Source organism: Musca autumnalis, unplaced genomic scaffold (genome assembly GCF_047663935.1).
Source record: "Musca autumnalis isolate F117 unplaced genomic scaffold, ASM4766393v1 scaffold_1, whole genome shotgun sequence".
NCBI classification, from domain to species: domain Eukaryota; kingdom Metazoa; phylum Arthropoda; class Insecta; order Diptera; family Muscidae; genus Musca; species Musca autumnalis.
In genome coordinates, this window is record NW_027411644.1 from 252,443,297 (window position 1) to 252,456,063 (window position 12,767).

The 12,767-nt window shown below is 33.8% G+C and overlaps 1 protein-coding gene across 3 annotated transcripts in view; it reads left to right on the forward strand.

Annotated features, from left to right (window-relative positions):
• Nucleotides 1-12,767, forward strand: part of sba (six-banded) — a 762,450-nt gene that overhangs the window by 223,712 nt on the left and 525,971 nt on the right. The gene's annotated exons all lie outside the window — the stretch shown is intronic.

A 12,767-nucleotide genomic window follows, 5' to 3' on the forward strand; every position in this document is an offset into this window, starting at 1 on the left:
TAGACAACGCGTAAAAAAATGTGAAACCAAAATTATAAACATTGGCTTTATAAATTGCATATTACAACAACAACAAAAGAGAAACAACTCATCGTTGGAAAATATTGTTACAAATATATTTTTTGGTTTGTTTCGAAAAATTAGAAAAAATATTTGAGAGTTATCCAACTATTTCGCTAAAATCTAATACATAAATTAAAGTATTCTGCTAAAACTTTATCAAAATATATGGCTTACCATCGTGAAAGCTTAACTGCTTACTGTGATAACTTATAAGGATAGGAAATTAAGAGTAATATTGAAATTACTATCATTTAAAAGATATGAACATTAAAAATCCTGTAATTCGCGTATTAGTTAAAGTCGGTTGATGCGCATCCGATTTTGGATAAAGCGAATCAATCTCTTTCAATATTTATGCATATTTCGATGTTTCACTCAGCGGCCATTGTGTGCCGCCAGTTGCATCATGCACTGCAAAAAACCTTAAAGTTGGTAAAAGTCGCGCAATGTGCATACGATTTTGATGCGCATTCGGTTTCATCAGCGCCCATCAAAAATACGTCAATATACACCTATTTCAAATAGATTCTTCAAAAACCGCGGATGTGCCTCCACATTCAATTTTTGGCGAAATGCCCATATTACTCGCGTATCTCTGTTTTTTTATGACACGTGTTTTCGCAAATATTATAATCGCGGTATCTATATCCGCGGTTTTAGTAGATGAATTCGATCGCGGAAAGCTTCATTGGAACCGTCGCGTAAAAAAACTAAATTCACGCGGGTTTCAAAGGAAATTGAATGACAGTTGTAAATTTTACACGCAAAAAAATATGTTTTGTGAGAAAATTCACGCATGAAATTTTGGCTTTTCGACTCCAATTACTAGGATGCTGTAAGGAGCACACTCATGATATATGCACCAAACGACGTAAAATCACGAGTTCTATAATCGTGTTATGAGTTTGGAATATTATCCTCTTGCGCGTTCGCGCGCGTCCGGATTATTAAAAAAATTCAAAAAAAAAACCAGAAATTCCGGCTTCAAAATGTCAGCATCAATTTTAGGTGGATGCAGTGGATATATCGAAAAATCATACACTGCTATCTTATTGCCCATGGAGCATTCTGCGATTCATTCTTTGGGAATAGGTCTATAAATGTAATTTTAATGGTCGACATTATGGGATCCCTCCTAAAACACTTCTTTTTAAAGAATTGTAGTCATACTTTATAGAATATGTTAAGAGTTCGCGAATTCTGAAAGGGTGAAACTCGAATTCATCGATTGCAAAACATTTTTGTTATTTACCATATAGAAACGTAGTTGAACGCTTCTCCTTAGTTGTGAAATAAAACAAATTGTCCTCATAGTTGAAATCAGCAGCGGGGAATCGGCATCTAGAATCAGATGATTATGTAATGTAATAAATAAATATGGATATGCCATATTTCAAATATACATAAGTATGTATGTAATTACCAATATTAAATGCGATTTCTTCCTTGTACAATAAAATATTTCCATTCACCTTATTGATTCAATTATAAAATTTCCAATTATAAAATGTATTGGGCATTTAATTTTCTAAAAAGCACAATTTCTTTAAGAAAACACAAAACACTGATTTATTCACTCACTTTACCGTCTTGACTCTACAAAGGCAACTAAAACACTTCTACGTCTTCTATTATACAATGCCCACAGCCGCGAGAGCACTGTTATTACTCTCGTTGACAAACATCCTCTCTCCACCCATGAAAAAAATGTTCTAACATAAAAAATATGTTTTACCCAAACATATCAAATTGAGATATGTTACAAAATGTTGCAAACATATATTTGTTTGCAACCGGTCCCAAACATGTTATGTTTGGATCCAAACATATATTTGTTTGCAACCGGTCCCAAACATATATTTGTTTGGATCCAAACATATTTCTAAAATAAATTTTTCTGCGTGTTTAGACATTTCCGCCATTTTTATTTTCAAAACAATGGTGATGACAAATTAATGATAATATCAATAGTTGTCGATTTTTTGAAAAAAATATCGACAATATCTAATGTTAGGAATATCGATAGTTTGCCACTCGATTTCGGAGTCGAGCCATTTTTAGTTCGACTCTGGGGTCGGCTTCTTTCACGACTCCAGACTCCGGAGTCAACTCCGAGGGTAATTTTCAATACCACTTAAAATGAATAAAATATGTACATGTTTCCAATTTTTTCCTATATGTTGCCTTTTTCATAAGTTATTCCTAAACTACACTAAAAAACTTGCATATAATTCCTGAACTTATCCCATCGAAATGAGAACACGTGTGAAAATCTTTAAGCTTTGAACATTGTCAGCTTGAAAACATTTACCTATATAAGAAACAATATGTGAAACTAAAACAATTAGGTTTGAAAAGAATTCTGTGCCGAATTTAAAATATATTCCGTAAAACTCTATATTCAATTCAACAGACATACTGACATGGCAAAATCGACATAGAAATTAATTATGGTGAAGGTCAAATGATAGTAAATATCCTCTGTCTCATCCTCTAACTGAATATAATATATTACATAGTTTGTTTATAATATAAATAAACGGACCAAAAAATTTTTTTATTCATATATTTTTCATATAAGAATAAAATAAATAAATATAAGAATAAAATTTGCCCGGAGTCGAGTTATTTTATTCGATTCAGACTCCGACTCTGACTCCAGCAAAATTGCTCGACTCCGACTCGTAGACTCCGACTCCGGCTCCGAAACCCTGGTTTGCCAGCTCTAGTACCAAATCGGTTAATCTCTTCGAGATTTATGTTATTAACTAGCAAGTCAGCTGGACGCACGCCCATGGCTAGCCAAATTACCAGAATCGGATTTTGTCATGAGTTTTAAAAACTCGTATTTGAATCAGGCCGTCCCACACTGGTCGAAACCATTGATCTAGCGGCGCGAAAGTCAAAAAATCAAAGTATAAAATTGCGAAATGTTTTCCATTGTATCGATTACAGACACTCTGTTGACTAAAATTTTGTTTTTGCTTTTTTTGTTGTTGTAAATATTCACTCAGTTATTAACTGTCAAGTGCAAGACATTTTAATGCATCAGATTTTAACAAAATTGTTGCTAAAAACCTGATTTCATATTTGTTTAATTGTTTAATAAACTCGTAATAAAACAAAACAAAATCTATTTTTTTTTGATAGGGGAGGGTGTAAGTTAAATTAAAAAAAAATTTTTGGGGCCTGAAGTTACATAGTTATGTAGCAATAAATTTTCAAAAATTATTGTTTATTATATTTTTATGTTTTCAGTGCAATATACTTTTGTTGAATGGATCGTAACTAAAATCGTTTTTACTAATTAAGTTGGACTTCCTAGATTCCGAATAACGACAATTCAGCTGCAAATAGCTGCAAATCTTGCTGATAAATGGTCTTGAAAAATAGCCTAAATCCTCAAAATGGCCAAAATCTGTCGGTACAGTTATATGGGGGCTATATCAAAATGTAGACATATACTCAAAATTTTTGGTGGAGAAGATGTATAATCAACGAGAACCTCCTATGCCAAAATTCAGCTTATTTTGTCTGAAAATGTAGACAAAATCCTAACAATACCGAATATTGGGAGGTACCGTTATATGGGGACAATATCAAAAAGTAGACCTATGTCCACATTTTTTGGTGGAGAATGTTTTATGTCCACTGGGAACCCCAAATACATAATTACGCCTAATTTGGCCGGAAAATGTAGCTTTAAACCCCCAAAATACTGAAAATCGGAGGTACCTTGAAAGAGGCCTATACCCAAACGTTGACTTATGTCCACAATTTTTGGTGGAAAGGTTTAGTGATCACTAGAAACCCAAAGTATTAAATTACAACTAATTTGGAAGGAAAGGGTGGCTTAAATCCTCAAAACACCGAATATCAAGAGGTACCGTTATATGGAGGCTATACCAAAATATTACCCGATGTTGTTCATATTTACTACATTATTACCCACGGACACAGACTGAGTTTGTGCAAAATGTCAGAAAGATATCTCCCTTCGTTTTCAAGTTATTAATTTCGCGCCGCTAGATCAGTGAATTCGACCCCTGTGCGTCCGTCTGATCGTGATAAAATGTAAATGAAATTTGACTTTTCCTCACATATCAGTACCATATTGGGTTGAGCTTTTACCCAAGATTAGATACAGATTTAATTATAAGGTGTTTCGATAAAAAAATGTTTCCGCACAAAATGATTTCAAAATTTTTATTTATCAGAACTTTGACCAATTTTTGAAGTCATTGTAAGCAGATATATATCTAAAACATGCTTTAAATTTATATATCCTTTTGTTTCTTCCTAGTTTTATCACCATATCATTACATATACCATTTTATATCATAAGGTTATGTACCTTATTCCATATATCATATCAATTGATAGTAGTTTGTGCATGACCTTTTATACCCTCCACCATAATATTGAGGGTATAATTAAATTTGTCATTCCGTTTGTAACACATCGAAATAATCATCGGAGACCATATAAAGTAACCCTTTATAAATAAAAATCAAATGTCGTTCGTTGGTAATGGCATCAGTCGAGAACGGCTGGACCGATTTGGATAATTCTTTTTTTTTTAATTTTCGTCGTAGGTTTTTATGAAAAAAAAAAATTGACCACGCCCAATTTTTCAATTTTAATCTTTTCTACCAAAACTACTGAACTGATTTTCCTGAAATTGACAGGGAATGTACAGCGATGGCCCCCGGTGAAAATAGGCTACAGATTTTGTTGAATTTCGGAAGGGGCGAGGTACTTCCCATATACCCTATTTCTGTAAAAATTCTTTATTTACAGTGATTACGAATGCATCGGTTTCAAAATTAATTTGGGAAACAATTGTGGTTCTGTCTCCGACCTTACCTACTTATTTGGGACCCAAAGACTTGACGTCGCCCACTTTTTAAAATATGTTACATCTACAAAACTACTGAACCGATTTTCCTGAAATTTTCAGGGAATGTACAGGGATGGTCTCCGGTGGAAATAGGAAGCATATTTTTTTGAATTTCAAAGGGGCGGGGCACTCCCCTTTGCCATATTTAAAAAACACCATATCTTTCTTTATGAATAAAAATCAGATGCCGTCGTAAGCCATCTTGGGTTTTTATGGAAAAAAATTTACCGCGCCCACTTTTTTCAATTTTCATTTCAATTTATAGTATTTCCGCAAAAACTACTGAACCGATTTTCCTAAAATTGTCTGGGAATGTACAGGGATGACCCCCGAGAAGAGGCTACATATTTTATTGAATTCCAGAGTGGGCGGGGTACCTCACCTAGGCGATATTGCAAAAATTACTCATGTGTTGCTTTAAAAATGTACGGATTAATCTACAATGTAGTACTTCTTTGGGGCCTAAAGACCAGACCACGCCTGTTTTTTAAATGTTATATCTCCAATACTACTAAACCGATTTGCATCAAATTTGCAGCAAAAGCTCAATGTTAGCGGTTGTTATGTACATTTTGTGAATTTCGGTAACTTCACCACGTCTTTCTTTTAAACGATATATGTATAAGCAAACTTATAATTATATCGGTTTCAGCATAAATTTGTGTGTACCCTAGGTACATATTTGGAGCCAAATACCGGACCACGCCCACTTTTTTAAATATGTTATATCTTAAAAACTGATGACAACGCCCACTCTTTGCAATACATTATTTTTCCAAAACTACTGAACCTTATTTCATGCAATGTTCAGAAAGTGTTCAGAAATGTCCCGTGGTCCAAATGCTATATATTTGTAGACGAATTTCCGGGACCTATTGTTTCATTATCGCTATGTTTGCTAAACTTATTAGTGCATCGGCTTGCAAATTAATTTTCGAGACAACGCTTGTTGCACTCCCGATCAAGAAACACTATATATTTACGCGGACCGGGGTCTGCGTATTCTTGCTCGCCCTACACATTCATATTGCGGTAATATAAAGGTATTTTGAAGATTGTGGCCTCAAAATTCCTCCGAAATGGCTGACATTTGGTATCTAGTCTTCGTTAATGCTACAAAACTTTCCACCAGAAATGTGTCGGTACAGGTCCACTCCTTTATATTGCCCCCATAGAAGTGTACCTCCCGATTTTCGGTATTTTGAAGGTTGTGACTTCAATATTCCACCGAAATTACTGAAATTTGGTATTTAGTATTCATTGAGGGTATTCAATTTTCTCCTTTTTTACAAAAATATAATTTCAAAGTGTGAAAGGTTTTTCCATTATTTCAACGGAATAAACTTCGTTTTTGTTACTAGTTCATTCATCCCCGTTACTGGAAAACATTTTTGAGAAAAAATTTTAACAAGTCACAACCCCAGTGTACATCATCTGCGATCATAAGCGTTTATTACTGTCTTCGCTTTTTCCCTTTCAGGAAATGTAGACATTTTTATAAATTATTCCACTGTAGATCTTCGATGCATAAGAAATCATCCATAAAAAATATTTAGTTAAACCAGTTTGTCAACTGGATGTTTATTGTCGAATTTGTATGACGATGAAAACGATGTTGTTTGAGTTGAATTGTGTTGCTGGGCCATAACTCCCTACATTTCCTGTCAGTTATTTTTGTTGTTGTTGATTTTCCCCATATCCCTAAACCTTCATACACAATTGAACCGAGCTACGCATCTCTTTTTATTATCCACATTTTATGTTGCTGAAGTAAAAAAACCAAAAAGCAAATAAAAACACAAACAAACGTCTATCTTAAGTTTAATATCAAAAAAAGCGCGTTTTGCTTGTTTTGCCTCGTTCATCGATACAAATTTGTTGTACGATGCCCCCTCCTCAACCATTCAATTTGAAACACGACAACAAGCCAGCCAGCCAGCCCTACATAAATGTGTGGTGTACATCAAAGTACATAGCTATCTGCTTCTCTATCTTGCAACACTCACACGATGCATCCTTTTGTGGGTTACCTACCATTTCATGCCTCTTTATTGTCATTTTTCGCTTTTGAATTTTTGATGTTGTTGCGGGGCTGAAGCATCCACAATTCGCTTTTATTTAGGTTCCATTGACAATTTGTTAGTTTAACATAAATTGCATTAAGGATAAAGCCAACGAGTCAGTGAGAGAGAGAGAGGGAAAGGCAGAGATGCAAAAGTGGAACAGTCTTACCACAGATCAACTCTTCAAACCGGCTGGACTGAGCAGCCAGCAATCCATATTTATGGTCATGTGCGTGTAACCCTTTTTTTTAACCGGCCAGCCGGTTTAATTTAATTTCAATTTTGTTGGTGTTTTTTTGTTGTTTTTGGTGAGTTGTGTGGATTTTTTATGTTGTTGTCAGTGTTCCATTGGCTTTTTACAAGGACTACTGCCTTTTTTACTGCCTGCTGTCTCCAATGTGTTCCCTGTTTTAATGACTTGTTTTGAACGTTAACAAAAACATAAATAAATTTCGGAATTGTAATCCATACTCCTTCTTGTACACTTCCCTTCCAATATTACGCTTCAAATCTTAGCATATTGTCTTCGCTTGGCACAGAGCCTTCTCGCCTTGTCTTGTCCTGGATTCTGATTGAATTGTAGAGTCGGTTTTTTTTTAGTTTTTCGAAGTAGTCTTCATTTGTTGTTTTTTCTTTTTTGTTTTCAATTTTATAAATTTGGTGTTGAGATAATTACGTACGATCACGAAATGTGTTCGACAAACGACAAAAATTGTATCCCATGTCATGTTGAAATGCTTTTTAAGTGAAATCCCCTCAGCATTTTTTGTGCTCTCGTTGAGAGATTTCAAGTCGTTAAGGTTTATATAGCCATTGACGCTTTTTCGAATTGAATTTATTTATGATAAAGACAAATTGAATTATGGGGATTTATGTTACGAAATGGTAATGAACTGAAAGTAAAGTTTTCTCTAAATAATGTGTTTTAAATTTTTTAAAGCAGTTTTTGGGAAAATCAAAAATATTCCCGACTTAGCAGGTTGGTTTATCAAAAATTCTTCATGGACCATATTCGATTTTATTTGGATTTTTTCTTTTCTTAACCAATTCGTGTTGTTTCAAGATAACATTACGGTTATTTCTCCACTTGAGATGCAAGTGGGAACAAGTGGATCCTGGCATGTACCATGTTATCAACCCCTAAATGTTCAGATTCCGATTTTTCTTAAGACAGAGCTCCTCTTCAACCTTGAGAATGATAAAGTCGTTATTGGACGACACCAACGTATGCCAGAAGGTATATGTTGGTACGACAAAAACCAAACTCAAAACCAGACTATCCGGACACAAGTCGGATCAAAAAACTGACAAGCCATTAGAACAAAAAACAGCATTAGCGGCCCATTGTGCCTTAACTGGACATAAACCAAACTTTAAAAATGTAGACATATTAACACAGGAAACTAATTATAAACGACGATTCACTTTGGAGATGCTTCATATAATAGACGTACCTAATGAAAAAAGAATTAATTATAAGACTGATACGGACCACTGTGCACATATTTATAGGAATTTAGTACAAAAACATAGATGTAAAAAAGTTTAGTTTGATGGTGACATTGAACCAGCACAGGTGATCTCCAAAAAATGTAATATTTTTGTGTTATATTTGGTTGTTCATAATTTTGTAATATGTGTTTATATTTTTGTGAAATAGATCCCTGAAGATGATTGTCGATGACAATCGAAATATTGGAAAAATAAAAGAAGAATAAAAATCAAAAATACATCGTTTTCTTTTTCAATTGACCTATAGCCAAACAAAACCACTAATAAAGGAAATTATTACCGATAACAGCTTCGTTCGCTGTTCACTAAAAATGACTCTATTCAATATAGGCAACAATCACCTTTCAAAAACTATTTAAACTTGTTAATTAAAAAAAGCAAACAAAACACCATAAAACAAATAAAATGAATTACGAGCATTAATCATGAAATAATTTTCGCGGTGAAGAAACGCCAGACACGTTATACGCCGCCAGACTTGACTGCTAACTGCAATGTATTTTCACATTAAAATTTATTTATGGAAAAAATGTTAAAAATTTGCTATTGTTAATAGGAAGTGATTAACCGTTAAACACAACTAAGTCACAACAGACAACAACAAACATGTAAATTTTACCAACAACAACACCACCACTGACTATAGCATGTAAGAAATATAACGCCAACGCCCACCAATTTTCTCTTCCTAGACAAACGAAAAAATAAATATTTTAAATGCCGTGCAGTTTTACAAGCGATTGAATAGCTAGCAGGCTGGCTGGCTGAATGACTGACTAAGCGAATATGTTTAACACCAGTCATTAATTACAATCGCAATCCACGTGTTAGCTGCCGTTTTAATTAAATTAATCGTCTTACACAGCCACCACCAACAACTACCACGACAAGAATTATAACAACTAAAACATAGCCAAGGCGATCTGGCGGTAAAATGGAAACCGCTTGCGGCATTTAGTTTTAAATCAAATGACGAAGAAATTAACAGAGGGATCAGACAGACACACGAGAGGTGACAGACTTAGTAGGAAGTAAAAAAAAACAACAACAACAAAACTAAACAATGGGATTTGTTAATAGATAAAAAGTAATAAAGGGTGGTGCGAAAATGAGCGATGAGTTTTTAATTAAAAAAATATGAAATGCTTGGAGGATAATGTTTGGGGCTTAGTATAATATAAAATACAAATATTTAAAATATAAAATATACATAAAATATAAAATAAAATATATAAAATATAAACTATAATATTTAAAATATAAAATTTTAAATATAAAATTTAAAATATAAAGTGTAAAATATAAAATTTATAATAAAATATCTATCTATATATATAAAAGAGCTTAGTGAGTGAGTGAGTTACTGAGTGACTGAGTGAGTGACTGACATATCATCGCCCAGACGAAACCGCTGAAGCTAGAAAGCTGAAATTTTGACTGTGGGTTGCTGTCGGTGTGTAGGGGTGAGATAAGGCTGGGTTTTTGGAAATTCGACCTAGAAGGGTACGAAAAGTACTAAAAAGTACTAAATATGGTACCCTTTGTATTAGGCAAACGGGAAGAGCTAGAATTCTGAAATTTGGAACGAGGGTCACTTATGGAGATTTCGAGAGATATACCAAAGCGTTTTTGGAAATTCGACCTATAAGTGTACGAAAAGTTACTACATTTGGTACCAATTGTATATTTTTAGCGGATATAGCTACAATCTTCATATTTGGTATGGGAATCAAGGTTGGGAAGTGGTGTTGATTTAAGGAAATGATTTTGGAAGTTCGTACTTATGTGTACGAGAAGTACTAAATGGTACTAAATTTGGTACAATTTGGATTTGGGTGAACGGATAGAGCTGAAAACCTGAAATTTGGAATTTAGATTACCGTAGAAGTGTACGATTGAGATATGGGGGTAGTTTTGGAAATTCATACTTATGTGTACGAAGAGTACTAAATGGTACCAAATTTGGTACAATTTGGATTTAGATAGACATGGAAACCTGAAATTTGGAATTAAGATTACTGATGGAGTGAAGGATTGAGGTAGTTTTGGAAATTCTTACTTATAGGTACGAAAAGTAGTAAACGGTACTAAATTTGGTACAAATTGGATTTGGCTGAACGGATAGAGCTGGAATCCTGAAATTTGGAATTTAATTAATTTTGGAGTGTAGGATTGAGTTAGTCTTGGAAATTCGTACTTATGAGTACGGAAAGTACTAAATGGTACTAAATTTGGTACAATTTAAATTTAGTTGAACGGATGGAGCTGAAATTTTGATTTAAGATTACTATTGGGGTGTAGGATTGAGCAAGTTTTGGAAATTCATACTTGTGGTAATGGAAAGTACTAAATGTACTAAATTTGGTACAATTTATATTTGGGTGAACGGATAGAGTTGGAATCCTGAAATTTCGAATTAAGGTTACTGATGGAGTGTAGGATTAAGATAGATTTGGAAATTCATACTTATGGGTACGGAAAGTACTAAATGTACTAAATTTGGTACAATTTATATTTGGGTGAACGGATAGAGTTGGAATCCTGAAATTTCGAATTATGGTTACTGTTGGAGTGTAGGATTGAGGAAGTTTTGGAAATTCGTACTTATGGGTACGAAAAGTACTAAATTTGGATGTGAGTGAACGCATAGAGATGGAATACTGAAATTCGAAATTAAAACTACTTTTGAAGTGTAGGATTGAGGTAATTCTGAAATTCGTACTTTTAAGTACGGAAAATACTAAATTTGGTATAAATTGCATTTGGATGGTACAATTTATATTTGGGTGAACGGATAGAGTTGGAATCCTGAATTTTCGAATTAAGGTTACTGTTGGAGTGTAGAATTGAGGAAGTTTTTTGAAATTCGTACTTATGGGTACGCAAAGTACTAAATGGTACTAAATATGGTATAATTTAAATTTAGGTGGACGGATAGAGCTGGAATCCTGAAATTTGGAATTATGATTACTTATGGAGTGTAGGATTGAGGTAGTTTCGGAAATTCGTAGTTTTGGGTACGGAAAGTACTAAATGGTACTAAGTTTGGTACATTTTGGATTTGGGTGTACAGATTGAGCTGGAATCCTGACATTTATAATTAAGATTGCTTATGGAGTATAGCATTGACGTAGCTTTGGAAATTCGTACTTATGGGTACGGAAATTAATAAATGGTACTAAATTTGGTAAAAGTTAGATTTGGGTGGACGGATAGGGGTGGTATCCTGAAATTCGCAATTACTGTTGGAGATAGTTATTGAAATTCGTACTTTCATACGAAAAGTATTAATGGTATTATGAATAGAAGTGGAATTCGGAAATTTGGTATTATAGCCGCTGTTGGTGTGTAGGGTTGAGATAATGATATGGCTGTGGATATACGTACAATAAGTGTACGAAAATTACTAAATGGCACAGAATTTGGTCCAAATTGTTATTGTGTAAAGGGGTAGAGCTGAAATTGTGAAATTCGGTATTAGTATAGCAGTTGACGTTTAGAGTGGAGATAGAGGAACTTTTGGAAATTCGTACTAATGTATATGAAAAAAACTAAATCGCGGTTTGGATATAGTTTTGGATAAAAGGAAGTAATTTTTGAAACCTATACATACTATAAGTTCTAAATTTGGTACCAGTTTGGTGTTGCATGCTGGGATATAGGTGGAATTTCAAATTGTTGTATGAGGGATTGTGTTGGTGTTTAGAAAGATACGGATTTTTTTAAAAGCATACAAATTCTAAAATTAGGCTGAGGGCTGGATGATTTATTGCGAAATACGAAATGTACTTAATGCTATTAAATTTGACGTTGGGTGTAGCAATGAAGACGGAATTATATCATTAGTGCGTGAAAAGTACAAAATTGCAATACATTTGGTATAGAAGTGAAATTCTGATTGGCAGGTTCATTGTTAGAGGTGGTCGTACAATAAGTGTACTAGAAGTATTAAATAATACTAAATATTGAAGCAATGGTACTGGGTGAATCGATAAATGAAATTTGTTTTGAGGATAACTGTTGAGATTGGATCCGAATGTTTATTTAAATCCGCCTTTAAATGTATGAAAGGTTTCTACATGTAATACCATTGACATTGGTGAACAAGCAGAGCTAAAACTGTAACATTTGAGCTAAAGTTCTGGATTTTAAAAATTGTACTGAATAATGTACTATTGTTTTTAGGTTAACACGAATTTGGTTTCTAAATAATGTACTGAAATCAAAAA